Raw genomic sequence first — 26,871 nt, forward strand, 5'->3', positions numbered from 1 at the left:
TTGGGTTGTACTTCACCCTCGAAAGCTGTTGCGATCCCCTACACTTGTGGGTTATCAGGAAGCATTTGCGTGGATTGCGGGACACGTGTATAACATCATTAATTGTTCATTGGGCATCTATGTTGGTATAGGTACTACCTCTGTCGTGGTTTATTGGTCCCCTTCATATTTTGTAGTACAAAAATTTGACCTTACATTTAACTAAGAATATATTAATGCAAGTCATCGAAAATAATATTGTTCGACGGTTATTCCATGCTATGTTCAACTGCTATATGCAATAATTATGCATGTGCTTGCTCACCGTGTAGGAGGCCGCGACGCGCTCTGCTCGCTGTTTAGGCTCCAAAGAGCGCTCGGGTCGCGTCCCTCCGCGGACACTATGCTAGCGATTGGGGCCGACGCACGATCATGTTGGGGAATCTTTACTTATTTGATCTCAGATTATGTTAATTAATTATACCTCCAGACCCGAAATCATCCAGCTCTTGAGGTATAATTAATTAACCTAAACTATGTTCTTCGGTGCCCGTTCCCGTCACACAACTCCATCCTGTCCGTTGGGGGTATGCCGGTATGTGTGGGTAACTAGCTAGCAAGTGGATCAGTAGTGAGTCACCGCCGCCGGCCATTGTTGTGCTTATTTATAGCTAGTAGCTAGCTAAAGGATTGGGGATTTTATAATTCACCCCTGTGGAGTATGGGAAGCCTTCGCTGGAGCGCGAGAAGACTAACTGTAGCACACAACCCGAAAACCGAATGTGGTGTCACGTGTTAACATAAGGAAACATATGCATAACTTACTAATCATCGCACATGAGTACTCGCACACGCATCATGTGCGATACTCCTAGCCATCACAAGCAACTAGTTTGCATTTTATAGAGTTTTTTCTACACACAGAATCACACACGAATTAACTGTAGTAACCGTCTGTGTTATATTTTCTCATCGCAAATAGTTCATCCGAGTGGGTTGTTTGCCGCGTATCACACACATCTTGTTTACATGAATCGTTAGTGTTCTTTTGGCTCATCACAAATAGTTCATCTATGTGAATTCTATGCCGTATATCACACACATCTTGTTAAGTTGAACCGTTTCTTTTGTGTTGTCTAATCGAAAATAGTTCATCCAAGTGAACTATATGTCGTAGATCGCACACACTTTATCTGACTGAGTGTTTATGTTGTGTTCCCTAATCGCAAACAGTTCATCCGAGTGAACTATATGTCGTATATCACACACACCTTCATATGGATGCCCGTTTCTGTTGTTCTGCCTCATCGCAAATAGTTCTTATGGATTAACCGTATGCCACGCATTGCACATGCAACTATAATATGGATCGTGTTTGATGTCTCCGCCATCGCAAACATTTTGTATCTTTTTGACAGGTTTCTTACATCACCATCTGTGATTAATGCATCGCACACAGTTTCGTCAAAGGGTCTCTGATTGTAGTGTCGCGTTAGCAGCATCCTGCAGTAGTGCAAGGACTAATGGATGTGGACCCCTCAAAATATCAAAGACAAGAATTGGCTACTCCAAGACTCTATATTTTTGTTTGGTGATCCAAGATCACATTGAGTCCCTTAGGAAATCCAATACTATTAAAAGGGGATGATGTACTGTTGATGAGGTTGTTGCTCAAGTGCCTAGTGGTATTGCTCCAAAAACTCTCAATCACTTTCCCAAACACATCTGTACAAAACCCTAAAACTTCATTTCGGTCCCACCGATATCACCTACTCCACACCTACCGAGATGATCATTTATTTGCCATAGCCAAAAGCGTAGCAATTCAATTTGAACAAAATGGTTCTCGGTCCCATCGAGATGGCCTGACCAAGTCGTTCACGGCTCATGGCTGCCAGACATGGGGACGATAATGGAGATATGTCGCGACCGACAGTAGACTAGTCAAGGGTGTCCAAGTAGTCGGAATGATCCACTGGCGCCTGCCATAGACTAGTTTTATCTTAGTCCGGTACCATTTTTAGTTAATAAATATGTCCAAAATGTAAACGTATGGTCCGGTTTGTTTGAAATCCGATGTGTGCATGAATTTCATCCTATTTGTTCACAAAGTGTTTCAAATGTATGCGGGCAGCGTTGGATGACGGCCTCCAGCATCCAAGTCTGCGGGCTGGTCTCCCCCTATCTGAGGATGGATGAGGGAGCAAATTTGCGGGTCACTGTTGGATATGTCCTTAGTGCCATGGAGGCGTGGTGGATCTCGGCCCTTGCCGATGGCAGGGCTCCATTTTTATGCTCTTTTGAGTTTTGTTAGGGTATGTGTCCTGCTCAAAGAGACGAGACGATGACGGCTCTCTAAATATGTAATAAGTTTCTCCCCCTCTAATCCCCATCCTGGTGGTGTTTCTAACATCGTTAGAGGGCGCGTGGAGGTTTGTCTCCAGTGGTTCTCGCAGGATTCGATCGGTGTTTGTCTTTAATGGATCCAGGTGCATCATGTCTTCTCCGTTGACAGCCACACATTCTTCCGTTGTCCCTCCCATCCCTACCTCTATCTTTCCATCCCCTGCCTCTTTCCATGGATCTCATCCACACCTCTTCTCAAATAAGCATGCTGCTGCAACCCCAGCACATCGACGGCGACCACTGTGCGCTGCAGAGACCACATGGTGCTCTCTCCGTTGCAGCCGTCGGTGTTCTTGCAAGTTTTTGCAACAACAGTATTGTCGCAGGATTACATAAAAGAGGCTGAAAATGTTGGGTCATGTTGCAATGGAGGTTTTGCAACAAGGGTCTGTTGCAGAAAAATAGAGAACATGAAGTTTTGCGTCAAGTATATTGTTGCAGAAAATTGGAGAAGTGAAGATTTTGCAACAAGGTCTGTTGCAGAAAAATAGAGAATACGAAGTTTTGCAACAAGTACTTTTTGCAGAAAATTAGAGAAGAGAAGAATTTGCAACAGAGTTCTTATTGCAGAAAATTAGAGAATAAAACATTTTGTAACAGAAAATTAAATCAGAGAAGGTTCTGCAACAAGAGCATTATTGCAGGAAATTAGAGAAGAATTGATGGCTCACCTCGCACAGTTGCATGACTTGCGACTTGTGAGGTGGCGGTTCTTAAAAAAATCCGCTGGTCAACGCGTCGCACAACCCTTATTGAAAATGGTCATAATTAATTAGTTTAATTGAAGAAAATCTAGATGAATTACATAGAATAACTAACCTAGCTGTCGGGTCGCCGGTGGACCTCGTTGCCGCTGGTCCATTGTTGCTTTCTGCCTCATTGTCCTGGGCACGGCCAGGACCGTTTGTCTAAAGCTCCTGTGCTTTCGCTTCAGATTGTCACTGTCGCTCGCCTGAGGTGTGGCCTAACTAAGAGCATCTCCAACATGCGCGGCAAAAGGCGCGCCCGCGCGCTAAAAATTGCTTTTAGCGCGCGCCGGCTGGTTCCGCGCGCTCCAACGGTGGTGGGAACTTACCACGCGTGGGAAGAGTTTGCGCGCGGGGGGAGAAAGCGGCACGCGGCGCGGTAGATTTTGTGCGCCGGTTACCGCGCGCCTATAAATTCCCGCTCTCGCCACACGCACAGCACACAGCCACGCGGCCTCCCCTTGCAACCTCGCTGCCTCGCCGCTTCGCCGCTTTCCGCGCCACCATGCCGCCGCGCCGCCGGGGTGCGTCAGGCTATCGCGGCGTCCGCGAACGCTCCAACGGCTGGTACTCCGCCGAGATACGCTCCAGCAATGTTCGGCTCGGCCTCGGGATGTTCCGGAGCACGCAGGAGGCACACATGAACTTCCGGGACAGGCCCCGGTCACACATGAACTTCCGGGACATCTTCACGCGCGAGCAGGTGCAGCGCGTCGCCCCTCCATCGCGTCTCATCACCGACATGGACCGTGCAGACCATGCTCGGCGGCAGCGCCGCCTACTTGTCGCCGAGGAGGATGAGCGAGCCATGGCGGAGTGGCGCCGTCACCACCCGGAGGACGTCGCCGATGAGCGGGCCTACTGGGCGGAGAGGACGGCAAGGCGCCGCGCGGAGCGGGCTGACCGGCCTCAGCGGAAGGCATTGGCGAACGAGCAGTGTGATATCGTTTCAGGAGGTGGGAGGTCGTTCTTCACCGCGAACGACGAACGTTGGGACGACATATGGATCTCAACCTCGGACGACACCGACGAGGATGATGATGGTGATGGTAGCGACTTGGAGTAGTTTCTATCTATGTATGCCGTAGTAGTTTCTATCTATCTACCTATGCCATAGTAGTATCTATCTATCTATGTATGTCGAACTATCTATCTAGTTGCACTGATGTAAAATATCTTGTATCGTTTTTTTATCTATGCAAAAAAAGTTCAGAATGAGCGCGCGCGCTGCATTTTTACCGCGCCCGCTGGAGCTGCATGCGCGCGCGGCTTTTCAGCGCGGCTGCTGGAGCAAACACTGCGCGCCGCGCCAAACTAGGCGATGGGCGCGCGCCAAATCAGTTTTTAGCGTGTGGCGCGTTCGGCGCATGTTGGAGTTGCTCTAAGTCACGGCCACGCGCCATCTCTCCCCCACCCCCCTCTGGTTGGGCACTCGCCGGCCGTCAGTGCTCCACCTACCCGTCTCTGATCGATGTAGGGCACGCGACGCTTACACACACGTAGTTTCCGCGCTTGCGATCTGGAGCAGATGAACAACAGGGAGAGCTAAACAGGGAATGTGGTGGACCCCTCGCCTACTGCTAGCTAAGATGGAAGGACCAGGTGTACAGGAAACGGTCAAGTTGGTCTAGTTAAAAGCCATAAAAAACGGTACAGTTAAAGCAAACAATTCTTTTAAGGGCATTTCTGACTGATACCCTATATCAACTTAATGGAGTATATTTGGCTTTTTACTCGATTAAGTTTGACCTAACCGATCCACAAAATAGCTTAGTGGAGTATAATTTTTACTCCTTTCCTATCCACCCGAGTATATTACTCCTCTCCGCGTCTGAGTAAACCGGATCTCTTCCTGAAGGAAATATGCCCTAGAGACAATAATAAAGTTATTATTTATTTCCTTATTTCATGATAAATGTTTATTATTCATGCTAGAATTGTATTAACTGGAAACATAATACATGTGTGAATACATAGACAAACATAGTGTCATTAGTATGCCTCTAATTGACTAGCTCGTTGATCAAAGATGGTTGTGTTTCCTAGCCATAGACATGACTTGTCATTTGATTAATGGGATCACATCATTAGGAGAATGATGTGATTGACTTGACCCATTCCGTTAGCTTAGCACTTGATCGTTTAGTATGTTGCTATTGCTTTCTTCATGACTTATACATGTTCCTACAACTATGAGATTATGCAACTCCCGTTTACCGGAGGAACACTTTATGTGCTACCAAACGTCACAACGTAACTGGGTGATTATAAAGGAGCTCTACAGGTGTCTTCGAAGGTACATGTTGGGTTGGCGTATTTCGATATTAGGATTTGTCATTCCGATTGTTGAAGAGGTATCTCTGGGCCCTCTCGGTAATGCACATCACTACAAGCCTTGCAAGCAATGTAGCTAATGATTTAGTTACGGAATGATGCATTACGTAATGAGTAAAGAGACTTGCCGGTAACGAGATTGAACTAGGTATTGAGATACCGACGATCAAATCTCGGGCAAGTAACATACCAATGACAAAGGGAACAACGTATGTTGTTATGCGGTTTGACCGATAAAGATCTTTGTAGAATATGTAGGAGACAATATGAGCATCTAGGTTCCGCTATTGGTTATTGACCGGAAACATGTCTCGGTCATGTCTACATAGTTCTCAAACCCGTAGGGTCCACACGCTTAAAGTTTCGATGACATTTATATTATGAGTTTATGAGTTTTGATGTACCGAAGTTTGTTCGGAGTCCCGAATGTGATTATGGACATGACGAGGAGTCTCGAAATGGTCGAGACATGAAGATTGATATATTGGAAGCCTATATTTGGATATCGGAAGTGTTCCGGGTAAAATCAGGATTTTACAGGAGTACCGGGAGGTTACCGGAACCCCCCGGGGGCTTAATGGGCCTACATGGGCCTTAGTGGAGAAGAGGAGAGGAGGCAAGGGCTGGGCCGCACGCCCCTCCCCCCCTAGTCCAAATAGGACAAGGAGAGGGGGGGCGGCGCCCCCTCTTTCCTTCCTCTCTCCCTCCTCCTTCCCCCCTTCTCCTAGTCCAACAAGGAAAGGAGGGAGTCCTACTCTCGGTGGGAGTAGGACTCCCCTTGGCGCGCCCCCTCCCCCTGGCTCCTTTATATACGGGGGCAGGGGGGCACCTCTAGACACAACAATTGATCTCTTGATCTCTTAGCCGTGTGTGGTGCCCCCTCCACCATAGTCCTCCTCGATAATATTGTAGCGGTGCTTAGGCGAAGCCCTGCAACGGTAGAACATCAAGATCGTCATGACGCCATCGTGCTGACGGAACTCTTCCCCGACATTCTACTAGATCGGAGTACGGGGATCGTCATCGAGCTGAACGTGTGCTAAAACTTGGAGGTGTCGTAGTTTCGGTGCTTGATCGGTCGGGCCATGAAGACGTACGACTACATAAACCGCGTTGTTCTAACGCTTCCGCTTTCGGTCTACAAGTGTACATGGACAACACTCTCCCCTCTCGTTGCTATGCATCACCATCATCTTGCGTGTTCGTAGGAATTTTTTTTGAAATTACTACGTTCCCCAACAGTGGCATCCGAGCCTAGGTTTTATGCGTTGATGTTATATGCACGAGTAGAACACAAGTGAGTTGTGGGCGATACAAGTCATACTGCTTACTAACATGTCATACTTTGGTTCGACGGTATTGTTGGATGAAGCGGCCCGGACCGACATTACGCGTACGCTTACGCAAGACTGGTTCTACCGACATGCTTTGCACATAGGTGGCTGGCATGTGTCAGTTTCTCCAACTTTAGTTGAACCGAGTGTGGCTATGCCCGGTCCTTGAGAAGGTTAAAACAACACTAACTTGACGAACTATCGTTGTGGTTTTGATGCGTAGGTGAGAACGGTTCTTGCTCAGCCCGTAGCAGCCACGTAAAACTTGCAACGACAAAGTAGAGGACGTCAAACTTGTTTTTGCAGGGCATGTAGTGATGTGATATGGTCAAGACGTGATGCTATATTTTATTGTATGAGATGATCATGTTTTGTAACCGAAGTTATCAGCAACTGGTAGGAGCCATATGGTTGTCGCTTTATTGTATGAAATGCAAACGCCCTGTAATTGCTTTACTTTATCACTATGCGATAGCAACAGTTGCAAGAGCAATAGTTGGCGAGACGACCATGTAATGACACATTGATATAGATCAAGATTATGGAGATCATGGTGTCATGCCGGTGACAATAGAGATCATGACAGTACTTTGGAGATGGAGATCAAAGGCGCAAGATGATCATGGCCATATCATGTCACATATTTTAATTGCATGTGATGTTTATCTTTTATACATCTTATTTTGCTTAGTTCGACGTTAGCTTTATAAGATGATCTCTCACTAAATTTCAAGGTATAACTGTTCTCCCTGAGTATGCACTGTTGCGAAAGTTCTTCGTGCTGAGACACCACGTGATGATCGGGTGTGATAGGCTCTACGTTCAAATACAACGGGTGCAAAACAGTTGCACACGCGGAATACTCAGGTTAAACTTGACAAGCCTAGCATATACAGATATGGCCTCAGAACACTGAGACCGAAAGGTCGAGCGTGAATCATATAGTAGATATGATCAACATAGTGATGTTCACCATTGAAAACTACTCCATCTCACGTGATGATCGGACATGGTTTAGTTGATTTGGATCACGTGATCACTTAGATGATTAGAGGGATGTCTATCTAAGTGGGAGTTCTTAAGTAATATGATTAATTGAACTTTAATCTATCATGAACTTAGTCCTGGTAGTATTTTGCAAATTAAGTTGTAGATCAATAGCTCGCGTTGTTGCTTCCCTATGTTTTTGCTTCCCTATGCTTTATATGTGTTCCTAGAGAAAAGTAAGTTGACAAATGTTAGTAGCAATGATGCGGACTTGGTCCGTGATCTGAGGTTTATCCTCATTGTTGCACAGAAGAATTATGTCCTTGATGCACCGCTAGGTGACAGACCTATTGCAGGAGCAGATACAGACGTTATGAATGTTTGGCTAGCTCAATATGATGACTACTTGATAGATTAGTGCACCATGCTTAACGGCTTAGAATCGGGACTTCAAAGACGTTTTGAACGTCATGGACCATATGAGATGTTCCAGGAGTTGAAGTTAATATTTCAAGCAAATACCCGAGTTGAGAGATATGAAGTCTCCAACAAGTCCTATAGATAAAAGATGGAGGAGAATTGCTCAACTAGTGAGCAAGTGCTTAGATTGTCTGGGTACTACAAACATGAATAACTCTATCATGCTAATAACCAATTAGCGATCGCACCTAGTGGCTTCCTACAGTCAGCCTGGCTCTGGTTACCAAGTCTGTCACGACCGGCTTTTCAATAAAAATATTTATTGATAAAACCGATCTTTTAAACCCAGTATAGGAAAAGTCATCCTTTCTGGTAGACAAAAGCTTGATAAACAGAGAACCAGTAGCATCAAATATATTACAGGGTTGAGCTGAGGCTGCTCAACAATTTATTACAAACTCGCCAATATCTTACATATGGGCGGTTATGACACAGGGGTGTGGTGGCATGCTACTAGCTCGAGGAAACGTGGTGGTGGATAACTTGACTTCTACTGGCAACTCATCGAGCGTTGAGGTGAGGCTTGATGAATTTATTTCAGGGTTACGGAAGCGGATAAAACAATGACCAAGACAGGATCGCACGGGACTGACTGGGACTCCTCTAGGCGTCGGACTCGCTATCAAACTCTTCATCAATGAGGTCGCCTTCATCAACATCTGGCCAAATCAACAAGCCAGGTGAGTACTTGAAAGTACTCGCAAGACAGTTCGGACAAAAGACATAATCAATGAATGCATGAATGCGTCATGAAAAAAAAGGATGATGCTCATATAACAACGGTAAGATTGCAGGACTTGGTAAATAAAATAAATAACTGAAAACCGATCGGGTGTCTGGAGCGACGCCTCAAAACGTAAATAAATAAAATGCATGCCGCAGTCGGGCGTCTAAGCGACACCACATAAAGGGCTTAAAAGAAATGCCACAGTCGGACGTCTGAGTGACATCACATAAAGGGCTTTAAAATAAATGCCACAGTCGGACGTCTGGGCGACATCACATAAAGGGCTTTAAAAGAAATGCCGCAGTCGGACGTCTGGGCGACATCACATAAAGGGCTTTTAAAAGAATAGCCACAGTCCGACGTCTGGGCGACATCACATAAAGGGCTTTAAAAGGAATGCCACAGTCGGACGTCTGAGCGACATCACAGACGGGGCCTATAACAAAGTAAATAACAGGTCTGCCACCGTCGGACGTCTGAGCGACAGCGCAGACAGGGCTTATAACAAAAGTAAATAACAGGTCTACCACCGTCGGACGTCTGAGCGACATCGCAGACAGGGCTTGTAATAAATGTAAATAACAAGATTAGTCCATCCACAAGAATAATCTTTTAACCGGATTTATCACACATAAATCCCACCGGAGTTTTGTCACTGAGGCTGATACTTGACAAGATAAGATGAATATAGTACTTGAACAAAGTACAAGATAATTGAAAGATTTAGGACTCTGCAAAGTTTGGATGAACTGACCACAGCCAACGGATTTCCGTAGTCACGAAGGACTAGTTCCGTTTACGGTATTTCAGTAGAAACACATTTAACTAGTACACACCCATTTCACCTCACGATGCCAGGAATCACCCTGGACAACGTCCAAGAAAAACTTTGAGACGGGGAGGCCACAACCTCGAATAGCATGGGATCAAATTTCTATACGCGCGCTCTAAGGGGTGCCCCCCTCTCGGTCCCAACCGGAAACACCCATGCCCCCTGACCGGATGACGGGCTTTAATCCAGGGCCATGGAACCCTCACCCCGGCCTCTCTATTTGGTGTGTACCAGGAAAACGATTTGCAACTTACTATGCCATATTCCTTTCGGAAAACATGTGACAGTAGGAAGGAATGAATGGAAATGTGATTTGTTTCACGATGACACGGAAGTCAAATAATCTGGCATAAGACTGGCATGTCACAACACTGCCATCTTACCCATCCTCATGCCAACACATGGCTATGCAAATATGTATCCAACAACATAATGCTTTCCGAAACTTACTTTCCGATTATGTGCATGAAACATAACATTTAAAGTGATGTTCCTAAACATGACATGACCATACTAAAATGCAAACATGCAACAACACTCATCATATCAAGAGTTCAAACATGCTTGCCTGGTTCGGAGTAGTCGGAGTCTAACTGTGCGAAGTTTGCAGCTCCGTCACCTCCTCCGGTATCTACGGTATAAGAAAAATACGTATGCAACGTAAATACCGTGAGTGTAGAGAAAACTATTCAAATATTTTTCAAATAAACATGATAAAAAACTAGACAAAAATTTGAAGAGGACAGAAAAAGAATCACTCAAAAATTCCTTTCTGTTAAAAAGTTATAAGGGTTTTAACCCAAGGACCCATCTGTAATGAAACAGAAAACTTCCAGGGGGCTTTGCAGAAAAATCCAGAAAAACGGTTCAGAGTGGAAGCGTATTTGCCAGAGTATGCTTTCAGTAAATGATTCAAAAAAACAAAGGAGAGGCTGACGGGCGGGTCCCACCCATCAGGTTTGAAATTTCAAACGAGGGAGTCGGGGCTCGTCGGCGCTCGAGAGCCGCGGTGGTCGCCGGCGGCGATCCACGGCGAGGCAGGGAGATCGGAGAGTACCTCCGTGTTCAGGGCGCCATTCCACGTCTGTGGGAGGTGGTGGTGGTCGCCGGCGAGTACCACGTCAGCGGCGACGCTTGCTCCGGCGGACGGCGATTCGGGTGGTCGTCGACCTCATCGGAGAGAGCTGCGGAGGTGGAATTGGGGAGGGGGTTAGACTCGCGATAGCATGAGAAGGTATCTGACGAGGTTAGGGCGCCGAAGATGACCTCACCGGAGTGAACGATGCCGGAGCCCGAGGCAGACGGAGGTGGCCGTAGTCGAGGAGGAAAGGCCCCTCGAGGCTCGTTCAGTGGCTGGGCGGGGTCTGGTGAGGTGGTGGAGTCGTGCGGGGGCGAGAGCAAGCTCGGGGTGCTATATATAGCCGCCCCGAGGCGGTTGCCGAGAATGGGGTTCTCCGGCGAGGTGATTACGGCGGCGCTGCGGTTGCACGAGAGGGTTCAGAGGTTGAGCGTCGTCGTGGGTGTCCCCTGGTTCCATTTAGGTGCTAACCGCGTCGGGAGTTGGTTGCTTAGGGGGAGCTCGACGGAACGGGGCGGTGCGGGCCCGTCGGCGGCAGGGAGCATGCTCTGTGCGTGCCGCGCCACGGCGACACTAATGCATGCGTGCTACAGGGGGTTTGGGCGGCGCCGAACGGCGTTATGCCGCCGTTCTGCTCCCTATCGGCCGCTACGGTGATTCGGCCGCCGCAAAGCACGCCGGCGTAGGCGGGCCAGGGCGCCACCGACGCCAGGAAGGCGCCAAGCGCGCGTGTGAGGCTCCGGACAAGCAAGCTAGGCTGTGAGCAACGTGCCAAGTGCACTGTGAGCATGTGACTGAAATTCTGACGAAAATTGACACTGAAACTCTGAACTTAACTGAAGATGAACAGAAACAGTGCATGCAAGGTGTTCGACAGAATGATCTAGGCATGTAGGGATTTTTCCCTGAGCTGGTTTTTGGTGGAGGGGCCTCTCATTGCATCTAGAGGCTGCATGAATATTTGTGGAATTTTTGGAGAGGTGTAGATATGAATTTCACCAAATTTGGCAAATCTGGTCCAAACTTGCAGTGAGTGAAATTTGAAATATTTGAACAGGAGAAGAGTGGATCAAGATGGTTCTGGGTTGTGGGTACAAAGGACTATCCAGGGGTGTTGAGTTGAGGTCAAAAGTCAAAAGCATTAGGGTACTTGCTTTGCAATCCACCTAGGCTCAAAAGAAAAGACAGAATTATTTTGGGAGGAGAAATAGTTGGAATAAAATCCAAAAATTGATTTTATTAGTTTGGACAGAATGTTTGGGTTGTACCAAAGTGGGAGGAGAGGTTTTGGGAAAATTTCACCATAGGAGGCATGGTAAAATTTAGAAGGGATCAAAACCAAATTAAAAGCCCAAAAACTAAAAGGGTTTTCTTTTTAAAAGAAACTAAATCCAAGAAAAGGATTTTTGAGAGGGCAAACTTAGAAGATGGTTTTTTTAGGAAGGGTTTAAATGACCTTCTTTCAAACCAAGCAAGGCTCTTCTGAAAACAAAATCACAAAAATTTTTGGAGTGTCACAGCACCTACCCCCTTAGGAAAAATCTCGTCCCCGAGATTTCAGCTGATCCTTAAACAGGTGTGGGTGCTCTGTCCGAAGAAAATCCTCGCTCTCCCAAGTTGCTTCACCCTCGGTGTGATTACTCCATTGAACTCTGAAAAACTTGATGGTTTTCCGTCGGGTCCTCCTCTCAGACTCCTCTAATATTTTTATTGGGTGCTCCCGGTAAGTGAGGTTCGGTTGCACGTCAATATACTCATGTGAAACTTGCTTCTCTGGGTTGCTCATGTATTTTCTCAACTGCGAGATGTGAAACACGTTGTGGATACCGGATAAGTCTCCGGGTAGGTCTAGCTGGTAGGCTACCTTGCCTCGTCGGGCCACTATATGAAATGGTCCGATGAATCTTGGTGCTAGTTTCCCCTTAATCCTGAATCGTTGCAGACCCTTCATAGGAGAAACTCTCAGGTATACCAATTCTCCGGGTTCAAAACTGATTTCCCGATGCTTTCGGTCGTAATAACTCTTTTGCCGACTTTGAGCTGTTTTGAGTCGTTCTCTAATTGTCTTAACTTTCTCCTCGGCCTCCTTGAGCATATCTGGGCCAAAAATATGGCTGTCTCCGGTCTCTGACCAATTTAGCGGGGTACGACATCTTCTCCCATATAGAGCTTCAAAGGGTGCCATTTGCAAGCTGGCTTGATAGCTGTTGTTGTATGCGAACTCTGCATATGGCAAACTTTCTTCCCAACTGTTCCCGTAGGTGAGGACACAGGCTCTTAGCATGTCTTCTAGGATTTGGTTTACGCGTTCCGTCTGCCCATCAGTCTGGGGATGGTATGCGGTACTGAAGGCTAGTTGGGTTCCCAGTGCCTGTTGTAGGTGATCCCAGAATGTAGAGACGAACTGTGTGCCTCTATCGGAGATGATAGTCTTAGGGACTCCATGCAGGCAGACGATACGGGCAAGATAAAGTCGGGCTAGTCTCTGAGTGGTGTAAGTTGTTTTTACCGGAATAAAATGTGCCACCTTGGTTAATCTGTCGGTTATGACCCATATGGCATCGTTTCCGTGTCGTGACCGTGGCAGTCCAACGATAAAGTCCATTCCAATCTCGTCCCATTTCCACTCGGGTATCTTATTTGGCTGTAACAGTCCGGCTGGTTTCTGGTGCTCGGCCTTGATACGTTGACAAGAGTCACAGCATGCAATGAACGTGGCTATATCTCTCTTCATACCGTGCCACCAAAAAAATTCCTGAAGGTCTTTGTACATTTTTTTCCCCCAGGATGGATTGAATACGGAGCTATGTGACTTTCAGTCAATATCTGCTGTTTGAGGTCCTTGACATTTGGTACGCATAGCCTCTCTCCGTACCACAATATTCCTTGCTCATCTACGTTGAATTCTGAGGCTCTTCCCAAACTCACTTTTCTTTTTATGCCCTCAATGCTGGGGTGTCCGTGCTGGGCTTCCTTGATCCTTTCCATCAGGGTAGGCTGTATTTCTATATTCGACACACTGCCTTCGGTAACCATTATTAGATTGAGTCGGGCAAATTCCTGCTGAAATTCTGGCCTCAACTTTGGTATACTGTCGTCGTCCGTGCTGGGATTTCGACTAAGTGCATCTGCCACAACATTTGCTTTTCCGGGATGATAGTGGATTCCAACATCATAATCCTTCACCAACTCTAACCAGCGTCGTTGCCGTAAATTTAACTCTGGCTGTGTGAAAATATACTTAAGACTCTTATGGTCTGTGTATATCTCACAACGATTCCCAAGTAGGAAGTGTCTCCATTCCTTGAGTGCATGAATGACCGCTGCTAATTCCAAGTCATGTGTGGGGTAATTTTCCTCATGCTTGCGTAGTTGTCTAGAGACATACGCCACTACCTTGCCTTCTTGCATCAATACGCATCCGAGGCCTTTCCGGGATGCGTCACAATATACCTCAAAATTCTTGTGTATATCCGGCACAATTAGTACTGGTGCCGTTGTTAATTTGCTTTTTAGCTCTTGGAAGCTTTTCTCACATGCTTCTGTCCATTCAAACTTCTTGCCTTTCTTGAGCAATTGTGTCATGGGCTTTGCTATAGTAGAGAATCCTTCAATAAATCTCCGATAATAGCCTGCCATTCCCAAGAAACTCCGTACGTCCGTTACGTTAGCTGGTGGTTTCCAGCCAAGTACGGCCTTGACTTTTTCCGGGTCTACTGCAATACCTTCTTGGGTTAGCACGTGGCCCAGAAAACCCACCTGTTTTAGCCAAAATTCACATTTGCTGAATTTGGCGTACAATTGATGTTTCCTGAGTTCTCCTAGTACAATCCTGAGATGTTCGGCGTGCTCTTCTGGTGTTTTGGAATATATCAGAATATCATCGATGAATACCACAACAAACTTGTCCATATACTTCATAAATACTTTGTTCATGAGGTGAACAAAATATGCGGGGGCGTTGGTTAGTCCGAATGGCATCACTGTGAACTCATACAGCCCATATCTGGAGGTGAATGCGGTCTTGGGAATATCTTCTGTTCGTACTTTTAATTGGTGGTATCCTGATCTCAAGTCAATTTTTGAGAAGACTTTGGCCTGTGCGAGCTGATCGAATAAATCATTTATTCGGGGCATTGGGTATTTGTTCTTGATTGTGACCATGTTGAGAGCTCGATAATCAATACACAACCTCATTGTTCCATCCTTCTTCTTGGCAAATAAAATTGGAGAACCCCAAGGTGAGGAGCTGGCTCGTATGTATCCTTTCTCCAATAATTCTTTTATTTGCTTCTTCAACTCTACCAATTCGGATGGTGCCATTCTGTAAGGTTTCTTGTAAATAGGAGCGGTTCCGGGTGCTAGCTCAATGCTGAATTCTATCTCTCGGTCTGGTGGCATGCCTGGTAGTTCTTCTGGAAATACGTCTGGGAATTCACATACTACTGGAACCTTGTTCAGCTCAGAAACGTCCACCTTGTTTAATCTAGGTTGCCGAGGTATTTGTCTCTCTTTGGCTGAAACTTTTATTTTCTTCCCATGATGGTGTGTGAGAATCACGGTACGGTTGAAGCAGTCAATAAAACCTTTGTTGGTGGTTAACCAATCCATTCCTAGGATGACATCCAGTCCTTTGCTTTCCAGTACAATAAGGTTGGCGTAAAACTTCAATCCTTCAAATTCAATAACCACACCTTGACAGTAACTCTGGGTCACTTGCTTAATTCCAGGGGACTTGATGATCATTGATTTTTCCAAGGGAAGCATCGAAAAATTATTTTGCAAAGCAAAACTTTTCGAAACGAATGAGTGAGAAGCTCCAGAATCAAACAAAACCATGGCAGGTATTGTGTTGACGGGGTACGTACCGAGTACGATATCTGGGGCGTTCTGTGCTTCCTCTCGGGTCACGTGGTTCAAGTGACCTTTCCGGTGGTTGTTGTTGGGGTTGAAATTGCTTCGCTTTGGTGCTGAATTATTTCCACCATTATTGAGCTTCGGGGTTGAGCTCCTTGGCTTGGGGCACTGCTTGGCATAGTGCCCTTCTTCTCCACAAGCATAACAGGTAACGCCTGGGCGATAGGTGAACTCTTTGTCTCTTGCATGGAAATTCTTGATTGGACGTGAATTATTCGTCGGGGTTTTGTGTGAATCCCCCTTCTGAAATTCCTTCTTGCTTCTGTGATTGCGAGCAAAAGTAGTCTGATCCCTTTTTCGTTTGCGGAAATCTTCCAGGCTACGTCGCTCATTTTCCAGGGTAATGGCCTTATCCACCAGTGTTTTAAAATCTGGAAAGGTATGCACAACTAGCTGGCACTTAAGGGCGGGTGCCAGGCCTTCCAAGAATTTTTCCATCTTCTTGCTCTCGGTCATGCGTTCTTCATTGGCGTAGCGAGACAGCAGAGTGAATTGGCTGTTGTATTCTGACACTGTCATGGCCCTTTGCTTGAGTTCATCAAATTCTTTCTTCTTGATTTTCATGACGCTCTTAGGAATATGTGCCCCACGAAAACCTTCTTTGAAATTTTCCCAGGTGATTTCATTTTCGTTGGGGTGCATGTGCAGGAAGTTTTCCCACCACGATGCAGCTGCTCCTGTGAGATAGTGTGGTGCATACAATACTTTTTCACGGTCTGAACACTGTGCGATAATTAATTTTCTCTCCATGTCCCGAAGCCAGTCATCGGCCTCAAGAGGCTTGTCAGTATGAGAAAATGTTGGAGGACGCGTCTTTTGTAACTCAGATAATTTGGATTGCGGTTGATACTGACCACGGTTACTTCCCATATTGATGAATTGGTTCATCATTTCCTGGTGTTGCTGCTGACTCTGTTCATACAAACGACAAACTTGTGTAAAAGCTGTTTCACTGTCCTGTTGACTTGTCTGACCCTGAGTGAAATTGTGGTTCTGCGGTGTGCCATAATTTTCTTCTGGCTGAGTTGGCATGGAGCGCGTCCAAGGACGAGACATCTTTCACTCTGGGGATATATTTTGTGAACTCGTAAGATAAGAAAGAGAGTCGCAAAAGTCAATAAAATCACACACAAAGAACATTTTTAAACTCCAGGATATTTTTGGAAACACACGATTTCGCGCGGAGAAGGACTAGTGCATATCTTACACGCGGGCATAATTATACATTACATCACTCAGGATATGCGTACATAATCCTGACATGTTATTTAAACTAGTGCACTCCTCCAGATCCTACATGATGCGCAAACAGGCTACTTCTCACAACCTATGTACATATAAACATATTACACAAGTCGATACATCGCATGGCGTCTATGCGTACTTAGTCGGAGATGGTGAGGATCTCCCTTGGCCTGCCGAGGGTGAGACGCAGAGACGCTGGGGAATCAACCTCCTCCTCGCTAATAGGTTCCAGACGAGAAACGTTGTGCTGAGCTGATGGAGCAGGTGCCGTAGGCGGAATAACACGAATACGAGTGGGTGGAATAGGTGGAGTAGCACGTATGGGAGTGGGTGCAACAAGTGGTGCAGAGCGGACGGGAGTGGGTGCAATAGCCTGGTTAAACTCCTCTGTGGTAGGCAGACGACGAGCAGAGGCGAGTATGGTAGGTGAGTGAGAGGCTGCGGATGACACAAAAGTCAGTGGTGGAGCGGTGTGCAGGAGTTCCCTCCTGTTAGCAGCACAGCCATGAACTGAGTCCATGCGTGCAGCTACGAGGTCATCCACCATGCAGTCGAATGCTGCCTCCAGGGCTCGGAGGTACTCGACAAGCATCTCAAAGGCTTCGTCTCGCTCTCCTCTGGGGCAAGAGAAAGAGTAGTGACAGGTGTAAGGCACATGGCATGGAAGGTAGCGGTAGCGACGGGTCTTCATTGCAGGAAGAACATCCCGAAGACGGGCTATCGTCTCGCGGGCAGCCATCTGCATAGCATGCCTTTCTGTAGGCATGGCTCTCCCCACGAATCGGAGGCGGCGTATTTCAGCATGGCCTCCCCTGAACTGCACCGCGGCCTGGTGCATAGTCAGACTGTCGTTGATCTTGTGTGGATAAAGCGTGAAGACTGGGCGCACGGATGGCCCCATCGCGACCTGAACGATGAAGGAGAGGAGTTTGACGAACCCCTCAGGCACGTTGGCGAACATTTGAGACTCGCAGTCGTTGCCGGCCATCTACAAAAGTAGGCAAAAATTCTGAGTGATCAGATCATAAATTTTATGCTGACTGTCAGAAAAATGACTACATTTGTAAAAACATGAATAACTCTATCATGCTAATAACCAATTAGCGATCGCACCTAGTGGCTTCCTACAGTCAGCCTGGCTCTGGTTACCAAGTCTGTCACGACCGGCTTTTCAATAAAAATATTTATTGATAAAACCGATCTTTTAAACCCAGTATAGGAAAAGTCATCCTTTCTGGTAGACAAAAGCTTGATAAACAGAGAACCAGTAGCATCAAATATTACAGGGTTGAGCTGAGGCTGCTCAACAATTTATTACAAACTCGCCAATATCTTACATATGGGCGGTTATGACACAGGGGTGTGGTGGCATGCTACTAGCTCGAGGAAACGTGGTGGCGGATAACTTGACTTCTACTGGCAGCTCATCGAGCGTCGAGGTGAGGCTCGATGAATTTATTTCGGGGTTGCGGAAGCGGATAATACAATGACCAAGACAGGATCGCACGGGACTGACTGGGACTCCTCTAGGCGTCGGACTCGCTATCAAACTCTTCATCCATGAGATCGCCTTCATCAACATCTGGCCAAATCAACAAGCCAGGTGAGTACTTGAAAGTACTCGCAAGACAGTTCGGACAAAAGACATAATCAATGAATGCATGAATGCGTCATGAAAAAAAGGATGATGCTCATATAACAACGGTAAGATTGCAGGACTTGATAAATAAAATAAATAACTGAAAACCGATCGGGTGTCTGGAGCGACGCCTCGAAAGGTAAATAAATAAAATGCATGCCGCAGTCGGGCGTCTAAGCGACACCACATAAAGGGCTTAAAAGAAATGCCACAGTCGGACGTCTGGGCGACATCACATAAAGGGCTTTAAAAGAAATGCCACAGTCGGACGTCTGGGCGACATCACATAAAGGGCTTTAAAAGAAATGCCACAGTCGGACGTCTGGGCGACATCACATGAAGGGCTTTTAAAAGAATTGCCACAGTCGGACGTCTGGGCGACATCACATAAAGGGCTTTAAAAGAAATGCCACAGTCGGATGTCTGAGCGACATCATAGACGGGGCCTATAACAAAGTAAATAACAGGTCTGCCACCGTCGGACGTCTGAGCGACATCGCAGATAGGGCTTATAACAAAAGTAAATAACAGGTCTACTACCGTCGGACGTCTGAGCGACATCGCAGACAGGGCTTGTAATAAATGTAAATAACAAGATTAGTCCATCCACAAGAATAATCTTTTAACCGGATTTATCACACATAAATCCCACCAAAGTTTTGTCACTGAGGCTGATACCTGACAAGATAAGATGAATATAGTACTTGAACAAAGTACAAGATAATTGAATGATTTAGGACTCTGCAGAGTTTGGATGAACTGACCACAACCAACGGATTTCCGTAGTCACGGAGGACTAGTTCCGTTTACGGTATTTCAGTAGAAACACATTTAACTAGTACACACCCATTTCACCTCACGATGCCAGGAATCACCCTGGACAACGTCCAAGAAAAACTTTGAGACGGGGAGGCCACAACCTCGAATAGCATGGGATCAAATTTCTATACGCGCGCTCTAAGGGGTGCCCCCCTCTCGGTCCCAACCGGAAACACCCATGCCCCCTGACCGGATGACGGGCTTTAATCCAGGGCCATGGAACCCTCACCCCGGCCTCTCTATTTGGTGTGTACCAGGAAAACGATTTGCAACTTACTATGCCATATTCCTTTCGGAAAACATGTGACAGTAGGAAGGAATGGATGGAAATGTGATTTGTTTCACGATGACACGGAAGTCAAATAATCTGGCATAAGACTGGCATGTCACAACACTGCCATCTTACCCATCTTCATGCCAACACATGGCTATGCAAATATGTATCCAACAACATAATGCTTTCCGAAACTTACTTTCCGATTATGTGCATGAAACATAACATTCAAAGTGATGTTCCTAAACATGCCATGACCATACTAAAATGCAAACATGCAACAACACTCATCATATCAAGAGTTCAAACATGCTTGCCTTGTTCAGAGTAGTCGGAGTCTAACTGTGCGAAGTTTGCAGCTCCGTCACCTCCTCCGGTATCTACGGTATAAGAAAAATACGTACGCAACGTAAATACCGTGAGTGTACAGAAAATTATTCAAATATTTTTCAAATAAAAATGTAAAAAACTAGACAAAATTTGAAGAGGACAGAAAAAGAATCACTCAAAAATTCCTTTCTGTTAAAAAGTTATAAGGGTTTTAACCCAAGGACCCATCTGTAATGAAACAGAAAACTTCCAGGGGGCTTTGCAGAAAAATCCAGAAAAATGGTTCAGAGTGGAAGCGTATTTGCCAGAGTATGCTTTTAGTAAATGATTCAAAAAAAGGAGAGGCTGACGGGCAGGCCCCACCCGTCAGGTTTGAAATTTCAAACGAGGGAGTCGGGGCTCGTCGGCGCCCAAGAGCTGCGGTGGTTGCCGGCGGTGATCCACAGCGAGGCAGGGAGATCGGAGAGTACCTCCGTGTTCAGGGCGCCATTCCGCGTCTGTGGGAGGTGGTGGTGGTCGCCGCGAGTACCACGTCGGTGGTGACGCTTGCTCCGGCGGACGGCGATTCGGGTGGTCGTGGACCTTGTCGGAGAGAGCTGCGGAGGTGGAATTGGGGAGGGGGTTAGACTCGCGATAGCATGAGAAGGTATCTGACGAGGTTAGGGCGCCGGAGATGACCTCACCGGAGTGAACGATGCCGGAGCCCGAGGCGGACGGAGGTGGCCGGAGTCGAGGAGGAAAGGCCCCTCGAGGCTCGTTCAGTGGCTGGGCGGGGTCTGGTGAGGTGGTGGAGTCGTGCGGGGGCGAGAGCAAGCTCGGGGTGCTATATATAGCCGCCCCGAGGCGGTTGCCGAGAACGGGGTTCTCCGGCGAGGTGATTACGGCGGCGCTGCGGTTGCACGGGAGGGTTCAGAGGTTGAGCGTCGTCGTGGGTGTCCCCTGGTTCCGTTTAGGTGCTAACCGCGTCGGGATTTGGTTGCTTAGGGGGAGCTCGACGGAACGGGGCGGTGCGGGCCCGTCGGCGGCAGGGAGCATGCTCTGTGCGTGCCGCGCCACGGCGACGGTGCTGCATGCGTGCGCTGGCGAGGAAATGGCCACGCGGAGCCACCAGGGGGTTTGGGCGGCGCCGAACGGCGTTATGCCGCCGTTCTGCTCCCTGTCGGCCGCTACGGTGATTCGGCCGCCGCAAAGCACGCCGGCGCAGGCGGGCCAGGGCGCCACCGACGCCAGGAAGGCGCCAAGCGCGCGTGTGAGGCTCCGGACAAGCAAGCTAGGCCGTGAGCAACGTGCCAAGTGCACTGTGAGCATGTGACTGAATTTCTGACGAAAATCGACACTGAAACTCTGAACTTAACTGAAGATGAACAGAAACAGTGCATGCAAGGTGTTCGACAGAATGATCTAGGCATGTAGGGATTTTTCCCTGAGCTGGTTTTTGGTGGAGGGGCCTCTCATTGCATCTAGAGGCTGCATGAATATTTGTGGAATTTTTGGAGAGGTGTAGATATGAATTTCACCAAATTTGGCAAATCTGGTCCAAACTTGCAGTGAGTGAAAATTGAAATATTTGAACAGGAGAAGAGTGGATCAAGATGGTTCTGGGTTGTGGGTACAAAGGACTATCCAGGGGTGTTGAGTTGAGGTCAAAAGTCAAAAGCATTAGGGTACTTGCTTTGCAATCCACCTAGGCTCAAAAGAAAAGACAGAATTATTTTGGGAGGAGAAATAGTTGGAATAAAATCCAAAAATTGATTTTATTAGTTTGGACAGAATGTTTGGGTTGTACCAAAGTGGGAGGAGAGGTTTTGGGAAAATTTCACCATAGGAGGCATGGTAAAATTTAGAAGGGATCAAAACCAAATTAAAAGCCCAAAAACTAAAAGGGTTTTCTTTTTAAAAGAAACTAAATCCAAGAAAAGGATTTTTGAGAGGGCAAACTTAGAAGATGGTTTTCTAGGAAGGGTTTAAATGACCTTCTTTCAAACCAAGCAAGGCTCGTCTGAAAACAAAATCACAAAAATTTTGGAGTGTCACAACAAGGGTATATTTTATATATAGGTTATTGATGTGTACCTTACTAGTGTTTATAGTAGCCCCTGAGTATTTGATACTTGTTCGGTTGCTAAGATTAGTAACTCGAAATAGGAGTTACAGAATGAACAGAAACTAGTTGAGGGTGAAGTGACGATGTGTGTTGGAAGTGGTTCCAAGATTGATATAATCATAATCGCACACTCCCTATACTTTCGAGATTAGTGTTGAACCTAAATAAACATTATTTGGCGTTTGCGTTGAGCATGAATATGATTTGATCATGTTTACTGCAAAATGGTTATTCATTTAAAGTCAGAGAATAATTGTTGTCCTGTTTACATGAATAAAACCTTCGATGGTCATACACCCAATGAAAATAGTTTGTTGGATCTCGATCGTAGTGATACACATATTCATAATATTGATGCCAAAAGATACAAAGTAGATAATGATAGTGCAACTTATTTGTGGCACTGCCGTTTGGGTCATATCGGTATAAAGCGCATGAAGAAACTCCATAAAGATGGACTTTTGTAATCACTTGATTATGAATCATTTGATGCTTGCGAACAGTGCCTTTTGGGCAAGATGACTAAAACGCCGTTCTCCGGAACTATGGAGCGAGCAACTGATTTATTGGAAATCATACATACCGATGTGTGTGGCCCAATGAATATTGAGGCTCGTGGCAGGTATCGTTATTTTCTCACCTTCACAGATGATTTGAGCAGATATGGGTATATCTACTTGATGAAACACAAGTCTGAAACATTTGAAAAGTTCAAAGAATTTCATAGTGAAGTGGAAAATCATCATGACAAGAAAACAAAGTTTCTACGATCTGATCGTGGAGGAGAATATTTGAGTTACGAGTTTGGTTTGCATTTGAAGCAATGCGGAATAGTTTCGCAACTCACGCCACCTGGAACACCACAACGAAATGGTGTGTCCGAACGTCGTAATCGTACTTTACTAGATATGGTGCGATCTATGATGTCTCTTACTGATTTACCGCTATCATTTTGGGGTTATGCTTTAGAGACGGCCGCATTCATGTTAAATAGGGCACCATCAAAATCCGTTGAGATGACGCCTTATGAATTGTGGTTTGGTAAGAAACCAAAGTTGTCGTTTCTTAAAGTTTGGGGCTGCGATGCTTATGTGAAGAAACTTCAACCAGATAAGCTCGAACCCAAATCGGAGAAATGTGTCTTCATAGGATACCCAAAAGAGACTATTGGGTACACCTTCTATCACAGATCTGAGGGCAAGATTTTTGTTGCTAAATTCGGATCCTTTCTAGAGAAGGAGTTTCTCTCGAAAGAAGTGAGTGAGAGGAAAGTAGAACTTGATGAGGTAACTGTACCTGCTCCCTTGTTGGAAAGTAGTTCATCACAAGAAACTGTTCCTGTGACAACTACACCAATCAGTGAGGAAGCTAATGATATTGATCATGAAACTTCAGATCAAGTTACTACCGAAACTCGTAGGTCAATCAGAATAAGATCCGCACCATAGTGGTACGGTAATCCTATTCTAAAATTCATGTTACTTGACCATGACGAACCTACGAACTATGAGGAAGCGATGATGAGCCCAGATTCCGCGAAATGGCTTGAGGCCATAAAATTTGAGATAGGATCCATATATGAGAACAAAGTGTGGACTTTGGTTGACTTGCTCGATGATCAGCAAGCCAAGTTAAATAAATGGATCCTCAAGAGGAAGATGGACACTGATAGTATTGTTGCAAAAGGTTTTCGACAAGTTCAAGGTGTTGAATATGATGAGATTTTCTCACTCATAGCAATGCTTAAGTCTGTCTGAATCATGTTAGCGATTGACGCATTTTATGATTATGAAATATGGCAAATGGATGTCAAAACTGCGTTCCTGAACGGATTTCTGGAAGAAGAGTTGTATATGATGCAACCAGAAGGTTTTGTCAATCGAAAAGGTGCTAACAAAGTGTGCATGCTCCAGCAATCCATTTATGGACTGGTGCAAGCCTCTCGGAGTTGGAATAAGTGCTTTGACAGTGTAATCGAAGCATATGGTTTTATACAGACTTTTGGAGAAGCCTATATTTACAAGAAAGTGAGTGGGAGCTCTGTAGCATTTCTGATATTATATGTAGACGACATATTGTTAATTGGAAATGATATAGAATTTCTTGATAGCATAAAGGGATACTTGAATAAAAGTTTTTCAATGAAAGACCTCGGTGAAGCTGCTTACATATTGGGCATCAAGATCTATAGAGATAGATCAAGACGCTTAATTGGACTTTCACAAAGCACATACCTTGATAAAGTTTTGAAAAGGTTCAATATGGATCAGTCGAAGAAAGGGTTCTTGCCTGTGATGCAAAGGTGTGAAGTTGAGTAAGACTCAAATCCCGACCATAGCAGAAAATAGAAAGAGAATGAAAAGTCATTCCCTATGCCTCAGTCATAGGTTCTATAAAGTATGCTATGCTGTGTACCGGACCTATTGTATACCTTGCTCTGAGCTTGGCAAGGGAGTACAATTTTGATCTAGGAGTATATCACTGGACAGCGGTCAAGAATATCCTTAGTGAGGACTAAGGAAATACTTCTCGATTATGGAGGTGATAAAAGAGCCCGTCGTAAAGAGTTACATTGGTGCAAGCTTTTACACCGATCCAGGTGACTCTAAGTCTCAATCTGGATACATATTGAAAGTGGGAGCAATTAGCTAGAGTAGCTCAGTGCAGAGCATTGTAGACATAGAATATTTTGCAAAATACATACAGCTCTGAATGTGACAGACCCGTTGACTAAACTTCTCTCATGAGCAAAACATGATCATACCTTAGTACTCTTTGGGTGTTAATCACATAGTGATGTGAACTAGATTATTGACTCTAATAAACCCTTTGGGTGTTGATCACACGACAATGTGAACTATGGGTATTAATCACATACAGATGTGAATATTGGTGTTAAATCACATGGTGATGTGAACTAGATTATTGACTCTAGTGCAAGTGGGAGACTGAATGAAATATGCCCTAGAGACAGTAATAAAGTTATTATTTATTTCCTTATTTCATGATAAATGTTTATTATCCATGCTAGAATTGTATTAACCGGAAACATAATACATGTGTGAATACATAGACAAACATAGTGTCACTAGTATGCCTCTGCTTGACTAGCTCGTTGATCAAAGATGGTTGTGTTTCCTAGCCATAGACATGAGTTTTCATTTGATTAACGGGATCACATCATTAGGAGAATGATGTGATTGACTTGACCCATTCCGTTAGCTTAGCACTTGATCGTTTAGTATGTTGCTATTGCTTTCTTCATGACTCATACATGTTCCTACAACTATGAGATTATGCAACTCCCGTTTACCGGAGGAACACTTTGTGTGCTACCAAACGTCACAACATAACTAGGTGATTATAAAGGAGCTCTACAGGTGTCTCCGAAGTTACATGTTGGGTTGGCGTATTTCAAGATTAGGATTTGTCATTCCGATTGTTGGAGAGGTATCTCTGGGCCCTCTCGGTAATGCACATCACTATAAGCCTTGCAAGCAATGTAGCTAATGAGTTAGTTACGGAATGATGCATTACGTAACGAGTAAAGAGACTTGCCGGTAATAAGATTAAACTAGGTATTGAGATACCAACGATCAAATCTCGGGCAAGTAACATACCGATGACAAAGGGAACAACGTATGTTGTTATGCGGTTTGACCGATAAAGATCTTCGTAGAATATGTAGGAGCCAATATGAGCATCCAGGTTCCGCTATTGGTTATTGACCAAAAACATGTCTCGGTCATGTCTACATAGTTCTCTAACCCGTAGGGTCCGCACGCTTAATGTTTCGATGACAGTTATATTATGAGTTTTGATGTACCGAAGTTTGTTCGGAGTCCCAAATATGATTACGGACATGACGAGGAGTCTCGAAATGGTTGAGACATAAAGATTGATATATTGGAAGCCTATAATTGGATATCGGAAGTGTTCCGGGTAAAAGCGGGATTTTACCGGAGTACTAGGAGGTTACCGGAACCCCCCGGGGGCTTAATGGGCCTACATGGGCCTTAGTGGAGAAGAGGAGAGGAGGCAAGGGCTGAGCCGCGCGCCCCTCCCCCCCTAGTCCGAATAGGACAAGGAGAGGGGGGCGGCGCCCCCCTTTCCTTCCTCTCTCCCTCCTCCTTCCCCCCTTCTCCTAGTCCAACAAGGAAAGGAGGGAGTCCTACTCCCGGTGGGAGTAGGACTCCCCTTGGCGCGCCCCCTCCTAGGCCGGCCGCCACCTCCCCCCTGGCTCCTTTATATACGGGGGTAGGGGGCACCTCTAGACACACCAATTGATCTATTGATCTCTTAGCCGTGTGCGGTGCCCCCCTCCACCATAGTCCTTCTCGATAATATTGTAGCGGTGCTTAGGCGAAGCCCTGCAACGGTAGAACATCAAAATCGTCACCACGTCGTGATGCTGACGGAACTCTTCCCTAACATTCTGCTGGATCGGAGTACGGGGATCATCATCGAGCTGAACGTGTGCTAAAACTCTGAGGTGCCGTAGTTTCAATGCTTGATCGGTCGGGCCGTGAAGACGTACGACTACATCAACCGCGTTGTTCTCTCTTCCGCTTTCGGTCTACGAGGGTACGTGGACAACACTCTCCCCTCTCGTTGCTATGCATCACCATGATCTTGCATGT

Source organism: Triticum aestivum, chromosome 5B (assembly GCF_018294505.1).
Source record: "Triticum aestivum cultivar Chinese Spring chromosome 5B, IWGSC CS RefSeq v2.1, whole genome shotgun sequence".
Lineage (NCBI taxonomy): Eukaryota > Viridiplantae > Streptophyta > Magnoliopsida > Poales > Poaceae > Triticum > Triticum aestivum.